An 18,618-nucleotide genomic window follows, 5' to 3' on the forward strand; every position below is an offset into this window, starting at 1 on the left:
ATGAGCGCCTGTGGTCCAGCCAGCAGAAGAACAGCAGACAGTCGTAGAGGAATCTGAATACTTTTAGTGACGAGGGCCATTAGCGGAGTCCAGAAAGCCTCCAGGGATAAGCAAAGAATCAGCCGATGTAACATGGTGCCTTCAGCTTTGGAGCATTTAATACATAGTGAAGAAGCTAGGCGACCCATACGAAAGCAGCGCACATCATCACAAATGGTATGATGGATAATCCGAAAAAGTAGTTCTCGCAAACCATAGTCTTTCAGCCATTTATCAAGAGAGGTAAAACAAGTTGTAAGGAAGGGAACCGTGTCGTCCCTTGCACAAAACGGTGTCCAGTAGCTGGCCAGAAGATCAAGATGAGATGACGGCAACATGCTTTTAATCAGTCTACTCCATCCTTTGATAGAATTGTGTAAGTACGCACATTCGAACAGAGTTTTAGCAAAAGCAGTTTCTCGTAAGAACTCCTCTGGTTGCCAGCAAAAGGCCTGCAGGTAGTGGCGAGCTTGGAGATAAGCAAAGAAAAACTTACGTGGTAGCTTGTAATTTTCAATCATAGTCGCATATTGTAATACTTGAGGGGCGTCTTCTTCAAAATAGTGAAAGGCATATAAAAGGCCATTATGAGCCCAAGTCTTGAATATCCCACTTGTGCTGATACCAGGCTGAAAATCACAGTTACCCACCAGTGGAGTGAACAATGAGAATGAGCCTGTCAGTCGGAAGAAATGACGTAGTCATTGCCAAGCCTTTCGGCATGGATAGAAAAAACATTTGGGGATGGTTAATGACTGTACCGTGGCCGCGGGGGCTTGGACTACATATAAAGGAGACCAGGGCAAATTCATACGGGTGTATTCATCAAGAATCCATTCCCCAATAAAGCGCAGCTGACAGGCGACGTTGTAAGCTCGGAAGTCAGGCAGGCCCAGGCCTCCTTGAGCTTTAGGGTGCAGTTTTTTTAAGATCACGAACTTTGAGCCAAAGAGGGAGCAATTTAGGAACAATCATCATTTTGATTAAAGCATAACGCCCTGAGAAAGTGAGGGGAAGACACTGCCAAGCCTGCAACTGTCGCCCCAAAGTAACCAAGATTTCACATATATTTAACTCATAGAGTTTATCCAACTCTCTTGGGATCCAAACCCCTAAGTATTTCAGCTTCCCAGGTGCCCACGTAAAAGAAAAGAGCCTGACCACGTCATAGGGAGCTGTGGATGTAGGGCCAATGTCTTGGACTTGGAAACATTTATGCTAAATCCCGCTATGTCCAGAAACTGTGTGAAAATTGAAAGTATAACCGGCAGACTCTGCCGGGGCCGGCCTACGAATAACAAAATGTCATCCGCGAACATAGCAATTTTAACAGGGTGCCCACTCAAACTAATCCACCAAATCTTCCTCATCTCAGGGTTCACAGCACAATTTACAGCCTTCAAAATGCCAGGAACACTGGGATATCCCCAGCAATCGCTCATGATCCTGAAAGGACCAATCTGAGACCCCCAGGGTTGGGTAACAGATCTGTCTGGTTAAAAGCAGCTAGGCAAGCATTATCAGCTTACTCACCCTGTGGCTCAAGAGCTGCATGCAGACCCTGCAACAAAGCAGGCACTGGCTCAAGATCAAAGCAAATAAAATTAGACAATGGGCACTATTTGGAAGATGGGGGCATGGGCCCCATGTGCCCAGAGCTAGCAAGACTCCTGATATTACATATTCCTCCTTTGTTTTTTTTTTGCCTCAGCCTTACAACCTTAAATAAGGTTTTACATAAGAACATCAGATATGCCATCCTGGATCAGACCAAGGGTCCATAAAGCCCAGTATCCTGCTTCCAACAGCAGCCAATTCAAGTCACAAGTACCTGGCAAGTACCCAAACAAACAGATCCGATGCTACTAATGCTGACAACAAGCACTGGCTATAACCCTATTGTTTAATAGCAGTTTATTGACGTCTCCTCCAGTAATTTATCTAAACTTTTTTTAAACTTTGCTACACTAACTGCCTTAGCCACATCCTTTGGCAATGAATTCCAGAGCTTAATTGTGCATAGAGTGAAAAATAATTTTCTCCGATTTGTTTTAAATGTCCTACTTGCTAACTTCATTGATGCCCCCTAGTCCTTGTATTGTCCAAAAGAATAAATAACTGATTCACATTTACTTGTTCAAGGCCTTTCATGATTTTGTAGACCTCTATCATATCCCCCTTCAGTCATCTTTTCTCAAAACTGAACAGCCCTAACCTTTTTAGCCCTTCCTTATAGGGGAACAATTCCATACCCTTTATCATTTTGGTTTTCCTTCTCTGTACTTTCTCCAGTGCAACTAATTCTTTTTTGAGATGCAGCAACCAGAATTGTACACAGTATTCAAGGTGCGATCTAACCATGGAGCGATACAGAGGCATTATGACATCCTCCGTTTAATTTTCCATTCCCTTCCTAATAATTCCTAACATTCTGTTTGCTTTCTTGACTGCCACAGCACACTGAGCTGATGATTTCAATGTAATATCAACTATGTCATCCAGATCTTTTTCCTGGGTAATAACTCCTAATATGTAACCTTAAATTGCATAACTACAGCATAGGTTATTTTTCCCTATATTCATTACTTTGCACTTGTCCACATTATATTGCCATATGGATGTCCAATTTTCCACTCTCACAAAGTCCTCCTTCAATTTATCACAATCCACTTGTGATTTAACAACTCTGAACAATTTTGTGTCATTTATAAAATATATTTATTAAAAGCACCAGTTCAAATACAAATCCCTGAGGCATTTCACTGTTTACCTTTTTCCACTGTGAAAACAGACCACCTAATCCTACCCTTCATTTCCTTTTAACCAGTTTGCAATCTACTAAAGGATATCACATCGTATCCCATAGGGATGTGCAGAGGGACCGCATCCGTTCCATTCGGTATTCATATTAGTCGGGCGGCAGATATGTTGCATTTGGCAAGGGGGACCCCCGATACGTTCATGCATTCATTCTTATTCGTTTCCTGGCTAAAATTGAATTAACTACAACCCCCCACCCTCCTGACCCCCCCCCCCCCAAGACTTACCAAAACTCCCTGGTGGTCCAGCGGGGGATCCGGGAGCCATCTCCTGCACTCACGCCATCGGCTGCCGGTATTCAAAATGGCGCCGATAGCCTTTGACCTTACTATGTCACAGGGGCTACTGGTGCCATTGGTCAGCCCCTGTGACATAGTGAGGGCAAAGGCTATCGGCGCCATTTTGATTACTGGCAGCCGACGGCCCGAGTGCAGGAGATCGCTCCTGGGACCCCCGCTGGACCAGCAGGGACTTTTGGCAAGTCTTGGGGGACCCTCCTGACCCCCACAAGACTTGCCAAAATTCCCTGGTGGTCCAGCGGGGGTCCGGGAGCAACCTCCTGCACTTGGGCCGTCGGCTGCCAGTATTCAAAATGGCGCTGATAGCCTTTGCCCTCACTATGTCACAGGTGCTACCGGTGCCATTGGTCAGCCCCACATAACAAATAAAATCAAAGAAGGATACCACAAATTGCTCACACGCAGATGCCTTAAACCTTTTCTCAAACAAGAAGACTTCAGAACAGTACCACAACTACTTATATTCTCCAACCTCGACTACTGCAATGCCTTACTTCTCAGCCTACCTCTTACTTCCATCCGTCCGCTACAAATACTACAGAACACAGCAGCCAGAATTCTTACAGGAACAAAGAAACACAAGCATATCACACCAACCCTTATCTCTCTACACTGGCTCCTAATAAAATACAGAATAGAATACAAGGTTCTAACAATCCTTCACAAAGTAATCACAGGACAACAAAATCTATGGCTGAACAAACACATCATACCCCATGCACCAAAAAGGAACCTTCGATCAACGAACAAAGGCCTCCTCAAAATACCTCATGTAAGATCCACTCATCTGAAGACAACTCATGAGAGAGCTATTTACCTCACCAGCCCCGCCCTTTGGAACGCATTACCGATATTAGAACGCAATTGATATCAAAACCTTTAAAAAAGATTTGAAAACCTGGATGTTCACAAAGGCCTATGCAAATGATCTCATCCATCAACACAACAAGAACTCCACACAAACCTCCACCAAGAAAAGTCCACACCCTCAAAGAAACATAAAAAACTTCTAAGACAACACAAGAAAACATTAGGAAAACACCAAGAAAAGTCCACAGCCTCAGAGAAACATAAATCATCTAAGACAACCCAAGAATTCACAAGACACTCCACATAGCCACATCCAATGGGCTAGCATTACTACCTAAACTATATAATAACCATGATGTAAATTCTATCGTTAAAAATATGATGTAACAATGTTCTCTAATACAACTCAATTTTTGTTTATCTAATGTAATTATGCTGAACCGTTATGATGGCGAATCAACATTTGTTTAACTAATGTAACTATTGTGAACCGTTATGATGACGAAACCGAATGACGGTATACAAAACATGCTAAGTAAACAAATAAATAAATAAATTATTTCTTAGCCTTTCTTATCAATGTTTTACATTTAACTTGCCAATGCTTGTGTTTTTTCCTATTTCTTCAAATGGATACTTTTTTCAATTTTTTAAGGAAGATCTTTTGGCTAAAATAGCCTCTTTCACTTCACCTTTTCTTTCCACCTTAATTAATGCATGGAATACATCTGAATTGTGCTTCTAAGATAGTATTTTTTACCAATATCCATGCCTACTATACGCTCTTACTTTGTAGCTGCACCTTTTAATTTTTACTATTTTTCTCATTTTATCAAAGTTTCCCTTTTGAAAATTTAGTGCTAGAGCTGTGGATTTATTTACAGCTTAATTTTCAGAAGCCCGTGCGCATACATTTCAGGGGTTATGCACATGGCCAGGCCCTGCACAAGCCGCGCACATTTTCCAAAGGGCCCGGCCACACGCGTAAACCCAGGTACATACAGAAGTGCCAGGCCAGATATAAAGAGCGGGGCAGGGGCGTGGTCTCGGCATGGGGGAGGGGGGCAGGCCAGGACTGTGTCATTAGCTGCTGTCCAGGGGAAGCATGTGCCGGCTAGGTGCCGGCGCATGGAATTTACTTCTGCTCCGGAAGAGCATTAAGTATGAAAATAAAACATTTGGGAATAGTTAGGGTAGGTTTAGGGGGTGGGGAAGAGAGGGCAAGAGGGAGGAAGCATAGGGTTAGGATTAGGGAAGTTCCCCCCAGTTTACTCCTTTATTTGAGTGGATTGGGAGAGAACTGGGAAAAACGCAAATCGCGTCGCCGCACATAATTTGAAAAATCCCCCCACTCGCAGAAGAGGCCACCCACCCACACGTATGCACTCAGATATTAAACTCTGGTGCACATGTGAGCACAGGAATCCTATTTTCCAACATGCGTGCACTGATGTGCACATGTTATAAAATTGGCGCGTCATTGTGCAGGCGCAAGGAACCGCATGTACATGCATGCGCGCAGATTTGTAAATCTAGCTTTTATTGTCTCCCTTTCAGACATTAATTCAAATTTGAACATGTTATTTATTTATTTATTTATTTAATTCTTTTATATACCGACCTTCATGACGGGTGTCATATCAAATCGGTTTACATGGAACAAGGGGTAAACATTCTTATCAACCGTTTAACAGTAAACATAAGAACATAAGAACATAAGAAAATGCCATACTGGGTCAGACCAAGGGTCCATCAAGCCCAGCATCCTGTTTCCAACAGTGGCCAATCCAGGCCATAAGAACCTGGCAAGTACCCAAAAACTAAGTCTATTCCATGTAACCATTGCTAATGGCAGTGGCTATTCTCTAAGTGAACTTAATAGCAGGTAATGGACTTCTCCTCCAAGAACTTATCCAATCCTTTTTTAAACACAGCTATACTAACTGCACGAACCACATTCTCTGGCAACAAATTCCAGAGTTTAATTGTGCGTTGAGTAAAAAAGAACTTTCTCCGATTAGTTTTAAATGTGCCCCATGCTAACTTCATGGAGTGTCCCCTAGTCTTTCTACTATCCAAAAGAGCAAACAACCGATTCACATCTACCCGTTCTAGACCTCTCATGATTTTAAACACCTCTATCATATCCCCCCTCAGTCGTCTCTTCTCCAAGCTGAAAAGTCCTAACCTCTTTAGTCTTTCCTCATAGGGGAGTTGTTCCATTCCCCTTATCATTTTGGTAGCCCTTCTCTGTACCTTCTCCATCGCAATTATATCTTTTTTGAGATGCGGCGACCAGAATTGTACACAGTATTCAAGGTGCGGACTCACCATGGAGCGATACAGAGGCATTATGACATTTTCCGTTTTATTCATCATTCCTTTTCTAATAATTCCCAACATTCTGTTTGCTTTTTTGACTGCCGCAGCACACTGAACCGACGATTTCAATGTGTTATCCACTATGACACCTAGATCTCTTTCTTGGGTTGTAGCACCTAATATGGAACCCAACATCGTGTAATTATAGCATGGGTTATTTTTCCCTATATGAATCACCTTGCACTTATCCACATTAAATTTCATCTGCCATTTGGATGCCCACTTTTCCAGTCTCACAAGGTCTTCCTGCAATTTATCACAATCTGCTTGTGATTCAACTACTCTGAACAATTTTGTGTCATCTGCAAATTTGATTATCTCACTCGTCGTATTTCTTTCCAGATCATTTATAAATATATTGAACAGTAAGGGTCCCAATACAGATCCCTGAGGCACTCCACTGTCCACTCCCTTCCACTGAGAAAATTGCCCATTTAATCCTACTCTCTGTTTCCTGTCTTTTAGCCAGTTTGCAATCCACGAAAGGACATCGCCACCTATCCCATGACTTTTTACTTTTCCTAGAAACCTCTCATGAGGAACTTTGTCAAACGCCTTCTGAAAATCCAAGTATACTATATCTACCGGTTCACCTTTATCCACATGTTTATTAACTCCTTCAAAAAAGTGAAGCAGATTTGTGAGGCAAGACTTGCCCTGGGTAAAGCCATGCTGACTTTGTTCCATTAAACCATGTCTTTCTATATGTTCTGTGATTTTGATGTTTAGAACACTTTCCACTATTTTTCCTGGCACTGAAGTCAGGCTAACTGGTCTGTAGTTTCCCGGTTCGCCCTTGGAGCCCTTTTTAAATATTGGGGTTACATTTGCTATCCTCCAGTCTTCAGGTACAATGGATGATTTTAATGATAAGTTACAAATTTTTACTAATAGGTCTGAAATTTCATTTTTTAGTTCCTTCAGAACTCTGGGGTGTATACCATCCGGTCCTGGTGATTTACTACTCTTCAGTTTGTCAATCAGGCCTACCACATCTTCTAGGTTCACTGTGATTTGATTCAGTCCATCTGATTCATTACCCATGAAAACCTTCTCCATTACGGGTACCTCCCCAACATCCTCTTCAGTAAACACCGAAGCAAAGAAATCATTTAATCTTTCCGCGATGGCCTTATCTTCTCTAAGTGCCCCTTTAACCCCTCGATCATCTAACGGTCCAACTGACTCCCTCACAGGCTTTCTGCTTCGGATATATTTAAACAAAGTTTTTACTGTGAGTTTTTGCCTCTACAGCCAACTTCTTTTCAAATTCTCTCATAGCCTGTCTTATCAATGTCTTACATTTAACTTGCCAATGTTTATGCTTTATCCTATTTTCTTCTGTTGGATCCTTCTTCCAATTTTTGAATGAAGATCTTTTGGCTAAAATAGCTTCTTTCACCTCCCCTTTTAACCATGCCGGTAATCGTTTTGCCTTCTTTCCACCTTTCTTAATGTGTGGAATACATCTGGACTGTGCTTCTAGAATGGTATTTTTTAACAATGACCACGCCTCTTGGACATTTTTTACTTTTGTAGCTGCTCCTTTCAGTTTTTTTCTAACAATTTTTCTCATTTTATCAAAGTTTCCCTTTTGAAAGTTTAGCACGAGAGCCTTGGATTTGCACACTGTTCCTTTTCCAGTCATTAAATCAAATTTGATCATATTCTGATCACTATTGCCAAGCGGCCCCACCACCGTTACCTCTCTCACCAAGTCCTGTGCTCCACTGAGAATTAGATCTAAAATTGCTCCCTCTCTCGTCGGTTCCTGAACCAATTGCTCCATAAAGCTATCATTTATTCCATCCAGGAACGTTATCTCTCTAGCGTGACCCGATGATACATTTACCCAGTCTATATTGGGGTAATTGAAGTCTCCCATTATTACTGCACTACCAATTTGGTTAGCTTCCCTAATTTCTCTTAGAATTTCACTGTCCATCTCACCATCTTGACCAGGTGGACGGTAGTATACCCCTATCACTGTAGTCTTCCCTGATACACAAGGGATTTCTACCCATAAAGATTCAAATTTGTATTTAGTCTCATGCAGGATGTTTATCCTGTTGGACTCTATGCCATCCCGGACATAAAGCGCTACACCTCCTCCCGACTGCTCCTCTCTGTCATTGCGATATAATTTGTACCCCGGTATAGCACTGTCCCATTGGTTATCCTCTTTCCACCATGTCTCTGAGATGCCAATTAAGTCTATGTCATCATTTACTGCTATACATTCTAATTCTCCCATCTTACTTCTTAAACTTCTGGCATTAGCATACAAACATTTCAAAGTTTGTTTTTTGTTTGTATTTTTATTCTGCTTTTTAATTGATAGGGATAAGTTAGAATTTTTTAGCTCAGGTGAGTTTTTAGTTACAGGCACTTGGACTACTTTTCTAATTATTGGAACCTCACTGTCGGGATGCCCTAATTCTAATGCATCATTAGTATCCTTTAAAGATACATCTCTCCGAACCATGCGCTGCTGAGCGACTGTCGGCTTTCCCCTTTGTTCTAGTTTAAAAGCTGCTCTATCTCCTTTTTAAAGGTTAGCGCCAGCAGTCTGGTTCCACCCTGGTTAAGGTGGAGCCCATCCCTTCGGAAGAGACTCCCCCTTCCCCAAAAGGTTCCCCAGTTCCTAACAAAACTGAATCCCTCTTCCTTGCACCATCGTCTCATCCACGCATTGAGACTCCGGAGCTCTGCCTGCCTCTGGTGACCTGCGCGTGGAACAGGGAGCATTTCAGAGAATGCTACCTTGGAGGTTCTGGATTTAATCTTTCTACCTAAGAGCCTAAATTTGGCTTCCAGAACCTCCCTCCCACATTTTCCTATGTCGTTGGTGCCCACGTGTACCACGACAGCCGGCTCCTCCCCAGCACTGTCTAAAATCCTATCTAGGTGACGCGTGAGGTCCGCCACCTTCGCACCAGGTAGGCATGTTACCAGGCGATCCTCACGCCCACCCGCCACCCAGCTATCTACATTCCTAATAATCGAATCACCAACTATGACGGCCGACCTAACCCTTCCCTCCTGGGCAGTAGGCCTTGGGGAGATATCCTCAGTGCGAAAGGACAATGCATCACCTAGAGAGCAGATCCTTGCTACAGGATCCTTTCCTGCTACACCTGGTTGGTGCTCTCCCATTATGAGACCTTCTTCCTCCAAGGCAGCACCAGGGCTGCCAGTCTGAAGTTGGGACTGGACTACTATGTCCCTGAAGGTCTCATCTATATACCTCTGTGTCTCCCTCAGCTCCTCCAGGTCTGCCACTCTAGCCTCCAGAGATCGGACTCGTTCTCTGAGAGCCAGGAGCTCTTTGCATCGCATGCAAATGTACAACTTCTCACCGGTGCGTAAAAAATCATACATGTGACACTCGATGCAAAAGACTGGGAAGCCCCCTCTTGCTGCTGGACTGCTGCCTTCATCTCAATTTTGATCAGTTCCTAGTTAAGTTTTAGGTTGCTATGGGAGTAGGAATGTGTCTAAGTTCCTTTAAATGTATTAGTGAATTCACTATGGGGTAGGTTTTCAAACCGCGCGAATAGGCATACTTTTGCTGGCGCATCAGGCGCAAGCAAAAGTACGCGGGATTTTAGTGTAGCCGCGCGTATCCGCTAAAATCCTGGATCGGCGCGCGCAAGGCTATCCATTTCGTATAGCTGGCGCGCGTCGAGCCACGCAGCCTACCCCCGTTCCCTCTGAGGCCGCTCCGAAATCGGAGCGGCCTCGGAGTGAACTTTCTTTTGCCCTCCCCTCACCTTCCCCTCCCTTCCCCTACCTAACCCACCCGCCCGGCCCTGTCTAAACCCCCCCCCCTTACCTTTGTCGGGGGATTTACGCCTCCCGGAGGGAGACGTAAATCCCCGCGTGCCAGCGGGCCGCTAGTGCGCCGGGACGCGATCTGGGGGCGGGTCCGGAGGGCGCGGCCACGCCCCCGGGCCGCCCCGGGCCATAGCCACGCCCCCAGCCCGCCCCCGGAACGCTCCCGACACGCCCCGAAAATGCCGCACGGTTCCGGCCCGCCCCCCGACACGCCCCCGACACACCCCCCTACGAAAACCCTGGGACTTACGCGAGTCCCGGGGCTCTGCGCGCGCCTGTAGGCCTATGTAAAATAGGCTCACCGGCGCGCAGGGCCCTGCTCGCCTAAATCCGCCCGGTTTTGGGCGGATTTAGGCGAGCAGGGCTCTTAAAATCCGCCCTATATGTCTGGTAGTGGCCTACTGGGGTCTGATCGAATTCTCAATAAAGTTTTTGTTGATGGGTTTATTTTTTTTTTTGTGCAAGTGGCACCTGCCTATAAATTAAGGGATGAGCTTGGGGTGGGTTGGCGAGGGGTGGGAGGGTTGGGAATTACAAACAGTCTAACTTTAGTTAGTCAGCCTGAGTGACTCACAGCTCCCTTGATTAACAAATGTTGTTCCCTATTCAAACCTAATCACACTACCTCAACACCTTTCCAAGGTGAGTAACTGAGGTGAACTATTCAACTTTTTTACTTTTTTACTAAAATAATCAGAGGAGGTAAAAAAAGTTACATATAACAAGGAGATCAAACTTGGGAATAGAAGAAAGAGAAGGACAGAGGGATAACCATTTGTGATTAAAGGGTTTCGCTATGTAAGTTGTCAGGTAGGCTTGAGATGTAGAGTTCCGAAAGTGAAAAGATTAAGGGAAAGCTTGGCTAAATAGCTAGGTTTTAAGTTTTTTTCGAAATGTTTGTAGGCAGGGTTCCTGTCTGAGGTCCGGCGGTAAATTGTTCCAGATAGTGGGTCCTGCTAATGAGAATGCTCGTTCTTTGGTTGCGGTGTGGCGTGAAGTTTTGTTAGGAGGCACATGGAGAGATCCTTTGTTATTATCATTTTTGCTAAGCAGCCCTACCACCATTACCTCTCTCACCAAATCCTGTGCTCCACTAAGAACTGGATCTAAAACAGCTCCCTTTCTTATTGGTTCCTGGACCAATTGCTCCATAAAGCTGTCATTTATTCCATCCAGGAACTTTCTCACTAGCAGGTCCTGATATTATATTTACCCAGTCAATAGTGAGGTAATAGAAATCTCCCGTTACTACCACACTACCAATTTGGTTAGCTACCCTCATTTTTCTTATCATTTCATCGTCTGTCTTAGCATTTTGGCCAGGTGAACGGTGGTATAGTACTATCACTATACTCTTCTCTGACACACAAGGGATTTCTACCAATAAAGATTCAATTGTGCATTTAGTTTCTTGCTGTATCCTTATCCTGTTGGACTCTATGCTATCCCGGACATAAAGCGTGTTCCCCCGCCCCCACCAAGTTGCTCCTCTCTATCATCGCAATATAATTTGTACCTTGGTATAGCACTATCCCATTGGTTATTCTCCTTCAACCTTGTCTCTGAGATGCCAATTATGTCTATGTCATCATTCACTGCTATACACTCCAACTCTCCCATCTTACTTCTTAGACTTTTGGCATCGGCACACAAGCATTTCAAACTGTGTTTTTTGTTTTTATTAACAGCCTGCTTTTCAGTTGACAGGGATAATTTGGAATCTTTTAGCTCAGGTGACTTCTTTACTTTATTTTCTCTTTTTATCAATTGGGCAATTTTCCCTTTCTTAATAATTCTGTCTGTCTGTTTATGTTGTGCTTTTTGAACGTTAATCTCTTTGCTCTTACCATTTCTGCTCCCTCCTTAGAGAACCATTACCAGTCCCTTTCTACTTGTTTCCTTTGTTAACCTGCCTTACACAGTGATTTGTTGTCCTTTTCCATGCTGCTTTTTATTGCTCAGCAAAGTTCCTCCATACCCTTCAGCTCTTGGATTCCCAATACGGCCTCTTCCACACTATAACTCATCATCTTGAAGCCAGCCTCCTGAATGCCTTTATGGATCGGTTACAGTCACAGTTTAATGTTGAGCCACACAGCGCAGTTTTCACTAAGCCCCAAATTTTCCCTTTCATAAGGTCAATGGAATTGTTTCCATTTGTCAGTATCAGAACCAATATAGGTGCTGCTTGTGTGGGCTCTTTCAATATTTGCTTAAGGAACACCCCTGGTAAGGCAACCAGTACTTTTTCTACTTTCCCACCACTAGCTGATGTTGTAGCAGGTGGGCTCCAGTTCACAACTGGTGGATTCAGTTTTATCCAGGGTAATTCACAGCTTCTCCTTCTTCTCTCTTAATTTCAGTGACTATAATTGTGCCAATTTAGTGGGCCAATGCAATAATAAGCTTTGGGCCTGATTTTAAAAAGCATTTACTCGAGTAAAAACCAGGTTTACTGGGGTAAATTCACTTTACTTGAGTAAATGGGTTTTTGAAAATTACTACAATATATGCCATTGACTTGTCTATAGGATTTACTCACATAAGTGCACTTTACTTGAGTAAATGGCTTTTGAATTTGCTACAATAGTAGCTACATTTACACATGTAACTCCTTTTGAAAATTACCCCCTGTGTGTTACTAACCCCTGACAGGAAGATTCCTTTAAATTTTCCGCTGACTATATACAATATACTGGGTAAGTTTCTGTGTTGCTGTTCTCAATATTACCATTTGGATCCAAACGTGTGCGCCACATAATACAGGGACTTTGGCATTTTTTCTTTCACTTTTAAGTTATTTAAGTGTTCAGCTTAACGAGAGACTCTGTCCAAAGCAACCGATGATTATATCCTTTGCACAAAGAAGCTTTTAGCTCTTATGGGTTATCAGGAACAATTTCTGGAACCTAGTGCATTTATGATGGTTGCTGGACTACTACCACAGTAAATTTGTCTCCATATGTCCCATAATCAGTGAGAAATCTACATATGTATATGTAAGCTAATAGTATGCAAATATATTTGGGAGTTTTAAATTAAAAAAAGTATGTGAAATTTAAAAATGTGCTCCTACAACACAGTTTACATGCATGAATCACTGTGCTGATAAAAAATCATTTCTGAGAAGAAATCATGTTTTGTGACCTAAAAGACGAGCTGTGCTCACAAATTGTGTTTTGTGTAAATGTTTTCCCTTTTCCATCCTCCCACTGCTTTTTCAACTGTTAAAAAATGCTCTTGGGGACTGAGGTTTCTTTCCCCCTTCCTGCCCCCTTTTAAAACAGATTTGAAATGCTCCTGCAGGGATACAGTTCCCTTCTACCCCTTCCTGTTTTTTTTCTCTCTGCTATTACCTGTCAAAACCTAGCTAATGGCACTTTCCTCCCAAAATGGATGTTGAAAATTGGGCATTCCTTGTCTAAATAAAGACTAAAACTCTCTCATAAGTATATCAAACTGGCAGTACATTGCAGATCCTATAAAATATTTCATATATTAAAAAAAAAGAGCAGTTCAATTGAGTCTGTTAGTTAAATCATGAGGAGAAACAGTCTTCAAAGCTGTTTCCACTGTGTCAGTATTCTATCCCGATCACCAACCTGCAAATGTGCAGGAATCATATCAATCACTGCAAAGATCAGATCAGCAAACACATAATTTTTATTCAAACAATGAGCAACGACAGGAACATTTATCTTGCGGTCTGTTAGAACTCACATAATAGAACATAGGAGTTGCCTTCATAGATTAAAGGGAGATGCTTCTATCACTGCTCCTTGTTTGGCTTTGTAAATGAATTATATTATTGGATCCACAATGTGCTGCTGGGCTGTCGTAATGTTTATGACATGGTTTTAGAACTCTGTGTTCTGATTGGTTGTTTCATATTGATTTATCACCTATCAGATCCATCTACAGGTTAAGCTCACCCCCTGCTGTAAAAGATAAAAACTCTTTGTTTTCTTTTTCCAGTAACAAGTGCATGAAGGAAGGAACCATTAATGAATGTTTCAAGGGTGTGAATTTTGGGTGAACTTTGGTTTTAGCTGCTCACTGGATGGTCCGCGCCATTTTTAAAGATGGCGCCGGCCATCCAGTGCTCCCTCCATTTGACAGGGACCGGCCAATGGCACGGATACCCTGTCACATGGTAAGGGCAAAGGCCATTAGCGCCATTTTTATTAGTGGCAGCCGACGGCCCGAGAGCGGGAGATCGCTCCCGGGACCCCCACTAGACCACCAGGTACCTGTAAAATGATTTTTGGGGGGGTCGGGAGGGTGGGGGAAGCAAAGGGATTAGTTTTAAAGGGTCGGGGTGGGTTTTTTGTTTATCGGCTCGGGCGCAGCCGATAAACAAAACCGCGATCGGGCCCGATGAAAAAAAACCCACATGTGAATCGGAACCAGAATCTGAACCGATTCCGGTTCCGATTCATATCTCTACTCTTCATATCATGTTGTTGATAAAATATTAATAATCCATTTGATGTATGCTTTGCATGTGTTTAGGTGCCTGTATGTGGAGGAGAAGGTTTGGAAGGGTAAGAAGGAGCGAAGGGGAAAACAGGATGGTAAAAATTGACCCACATATTTTCTGTCACTATTAAAATATACCACTAGTTGAGACTGACTAATATATTTTTATTAATATGTAATTGCGGTACTATTTTTGTTGTGTAAATGACAACCCATCTAATAAAGAGCATTGGGTCACTGACATCTATTTTTAGAAGTTTTGATCAATGCTTTAGGGATCATCATTGGGTCAAGGATGCAACAAAAGCATTAAAAAATTACTATGAGTTACAGACTTTTTCTTATTATTATCCTTAAAGTAAGTCAGAGTTATAGTAGCAATAAAAAAAACCGAAAAACTGGATTCTTTGCAGATTGGGATAAGTTTCACTGGATGAACCAACAAATTAGCCAAAGATGTATATGAGTTACCAAGACCAACTATATATGATCTTTCCACATCTGAAGAAGAGAGATAGGTGGTCTCAGAGCACTTTCAGGCAGATCAACATCATCATCAGACAATTTTTATGTTGCTCTAATAAAAGGATTCACAACCTGCAAATCATCCAGTATCCTTAAGCTAAAGATAGAATTCTTCATGGGCGATTTAACTAGGATCAATGTAAAACTGTCTCCAAGCATGTAAAGCTCATCTAGGATAAATTTCAATTGATGCAAGGTGTAAACTTTACCCCAGGTAGTCTGAGTGCTCTTAAAGCTGAATTGATCTAGCTCACTTCTCTTATCCTGATGGATACGGGGCATGAAATTACTCCCTCTTTAAGCAATCTCAGCTTTGCTACTTGTATAAATTAAATATATACCAGAAGACCAAAATATTCTGATCTGAAAAATATTTCAAGGGTTTTTTGTTTTTTGTTTTTTTTTACAGGATGTCAGCGATTGATTGGCTACCTGTTGTAAACTATCTTAAATGATTTAAGACATGCTCTTCTCAATCTGAAATGTCTTCATTCCCTGCAATGAGCGTGTCACAGTAGTCTTCAATAGGTTAAAGAGCACAGGTCATCAGTGTATGCAGGAATTTTCTCAGCTATTAAAGAACAACAGGATCCTTTTAAGTAAAGGAATACATGCAAAGCAACAACAGAAAAGCAATGAAGGGAAATAGAAATGGGTTCTATCAATGAACTGTGAGTCAGGAGAACCTCCGGTACATGTGTGGTTTATTTATTTATTTTTGTAGCATAACATTTCTATGTACTAGTAATTCAGTACCCAGGATATCTGAATGCTCAGTAACTTTCATAGATCCATTTCCAAATGCTGGTGACCTCAGGACAACAACCCTGGATATCAGAAAAGGGATAGTGAGGACAGTGCATATTGAAAGGAAGCTGGAATAACATTTATGTGATTCAGAATGAGACTTGGTCTAAGAAGACAAACCAGTTTATCTGACATATACAGGGCCTGTGAGCTATATATTTTTTTATAAAGTAAATTGTCTTTATTTTCAGTTGACAATTTAGCACCAAAAATGTTTCTAAATCACAAATTTAAATGGCCAGAGTCCAAAATTGCAATTGATTTGTTGAAGCAATGTTGATACTCTGTTCTAAGTTAGTCTAAAGAAAGGGCATTACAACATAAATGGAATAGATGCAGTGGGACTGATTTTAAAAAGCATTTACTCAAGTAAAGCAAATGTTGCTTACCTGATGTAACAGGTGTTCTCACAGGACAGCAGGATGTTAGTCCTCACAAATGGGTGACATCGAGGATGGAGCCCACCACGGAAAACTTCTGTCAAAGTTTAAACAGAACTTTGACTGGCCCCTACTGGGCATGCCCAGCAAGGCACCGACCCTGCAGCCAGCAGGGGTCTCCCTCCAGTCTGATTTTCAAAGCTACAGGCAGTGCCTAAAAAGTAAAAACAAAACGAACCCAACACCGCGGGGTGGCGGGCGGGTTTCGTGAGGACTAACATCCTGCTGTCCTGTGAGAACACCTGTTACATCAGGTAAGCAACATTTGCTTTCTCACAGGACAAGCAGGATGGTTGTCCTCACAAATGGGTGAGTACCGAGCTGAGGATGTCCCGACTTGCACCAAATGCACCCAACGACGTGCAAGAGGCACAACAACTGGGGTGGAATTTGGTAAGGGCATCCGCACCCTACCGGGAAGGTGGAAGGGTGTTGGTACATCATGTTGGAAAAAGGTTACGCAAGACAGATTGGCCGAAGATGGAGTCCTGTCTTCCAGCTTTGTCCAAACAATAGTGGGCTGCAAAAGTATGGAGAGAACTCCAGGTTGCAGCTTTGCAGATGTCAGGAAGCGGCACCGATCGAAGGTGTGCCACCGAAGTTGCCATGGCCCTCACAGAGTGTGCTTTTACACGGTCTTGAAAAGGAATGCCAGCTTGCTGATAGCAAAAAGAAATGCAGTCCGCCAACCAGGAGGAAAGAGCCTGCTTACCCACAGGTTGTCCTAACTTGTTAGGATGGAAAGAGACGAATAATTGAGTGCTCTTCCTGTGAGAAACTGTACGGTCTAGATAAAAAGCTAGAGCCCGTTTACAGTCTAGGGTATGCAGAGTCTGTTCCCCGGAGTTGGAGTGGGGCCTGGGAAAAAAGATAGGTAGTATGATGGATTGATTAATATGAAACTCAGAAACTACCTTAGGTAAAAATTTAGGGTGAGTGCGGAGTACCGCCCGGTCCTGCAGGAGTTTAGTGTAAGGCGGATAGGTGACTAAGGCCTGTAACTCACTAACCCTGCGAGCTGAAGTGACAGCTAAAAGGAATAATACCTTCCATGTGAGATACTTTAATTCACAGGAGTGTAGAGGTTCGAAAGGTGGTTTCATTAGCCGACCAAGAACCAGATTAAGGTCCCAAGATAGGGCCGGAGGACGTAAGGGTGGCTTCAGATGGAGCAAGCCTTTAAGAAAGCGTGTTACCAGGGGTTGTACTGAAATAGGGACACCCTGTATGCCTTTATGGAAAGCGGCTACTGCACTGACATGCATCCTAATGGAAGAGGTTTTAAGACCCGATTCCGATAGATGCCATAAATAGTCCAAGAACTTAGAGATTGGACAGGAAAGGGGATCAAGGGACTGGGAAGTGCACCAAGATGTGTACCTTTTCCATTTATACGAATAGGATCTTCTGGTGGAGGGCTTTCGTGAAGCTATCAGGACATGAGAAACCGAATCCGAAAGGTTAAAAGGCTGAAGGACTAACCTTTCAACATCCATGCCGTCAGGGACAAGGCTTGGAGGTTGGGATGGAGGAGGCATCCGTCGTTCTGAGTGAGCAGATGCGGATCCGTTCCCAGAGGGATGTGCCTGCGGATGGAGAGATCCTGAAGAATGGGAAACCACACCTGGCGTGGCCAGTGGGGTGCTATCAGGATCATGGTTCCTCCGTCCTGGCGAAGCTTCACGAGAGTCCTCGACAGAAGAGGAAGTGGAGGGAATGCATAGAGCAGACCTGATGTCCACTTGAGGGAGAAGGCATCCCTCGGCCGAGAGTGGTGGCTCCGAATGAGAGAGCAGTAATTGTCTACTTTGTGGTTCTGAGGGGACGCAAAGAGATCTATGTGGGGAGAACCCCACTTGTGAAATAGAGAGGTCGCTACCAGAGGATCGAGTGACCACTCGTGTGGTTGGAAGACCCGGCTCAGCTGATCTGCCAATACATTGTCTACTCCCGGCAGGTAAGTGGCCCTGAGGTACATGGAGTGGGAGAGGGCTTCTGCCCAAATCTGCGCAGCTTCCTGACACAGAAGGAAAGAGCCTGTGCCTCCCTGCTTGTTTATGTACCACATGGCCACTTGGTTGTCTGTCTGGATTAAGATTATCTGATTCGAAAGACGATCTTTGAACGTTCTGAGCGCGTAACGGATTGCTCGAAGTTCCAAAAAATTTATCTGGTGTTCG

Source organism: Rhinatrema bivittatum, chromosome 6, assembly GCF_901001135.1.
Source record: "Rhinatrema bivittatum chromosome 6, aRhiBiv1.1, whole genome shotgun sequence".
Taxonomy (NCBI): domain Eukaryota; kingdom Metazoa; phylum Chordata; class Amphibia; order Gymnophiona; family Rhinatrematidae; genus Rhinatrema; species Rhinatrema bivittatum.